The 552-nt window shown below is 25.2% G+C and overlaps 1 protein-coding gene across 2 annotated transcripts in view; it reads left to right on the forward strand.

The window, feature by feature from the left end:
- The window catches only part of LOC102679134 (nose resistant to fluoxetine protein 6-like), a 19022-nt gene that overhangs the window by 7260 nt on the left and 11210 nt on the right, over nt 1-552 (forward strand). The window lies entirely within an intron of this gene.

Below are 552 nucleotides of genomic sequence, written 5' to 3' on the forward strand. Positions count from 1 at the left end.
AAATTTATATCGTTGTTAAATTTTTATATCATATTATCTATTGAAAAAATATTTTTTTTTTTACAAAGAAAAGAAAAACATATACACGCAGTAATTTCGATATGCGTAATATGTACGATATATAGTGTATAGCAATGGAAAGTATAATCATAAAATTGCAAAAATTTATGTGTTAATCACACTTCGTATATATTGCAAAGTAGAAAATTTTTCTCAAGATTCTCTCGAAAAAAAATATTTCTTGGCGCGATACTTAGAATGCAACTAGTTGTCATCGATGTACATAGATACCGGTGAGGAAGCAAACGAACTCATGACCTTAGAACGCTTCATTCATTGCAAGTGCGCATTTAAGCAGATTGATTCTCAAGATGTTGTTAACCTTTGTCGTTTCTAAGAAAAATATAATTATTTTTTTTTTTTCTTTATCGGAATTTCAAATGAAAATGTAGTACTGTTTAGTAGTCATATAATTTATAGTAATTAAATGAATTCTTGAAAATATTTTTAATATATATATATTATCTAACCTATACATACCTTATATATATA

This window comes from Apis dorsata, unplaced genomic scaffold, assembly GCF_000469605.1.
Source record: "Apis dorsata unplaced genomic scaffold, Apis dorsata 1.3 scaffold_896, whole genome shotgun sequence".
Lineage (NCBI taxonomy): Eukaryota > Metazoa > Arthropoda > Insecta > Hymenoptera > Apidae > Apis > Apis dorsata.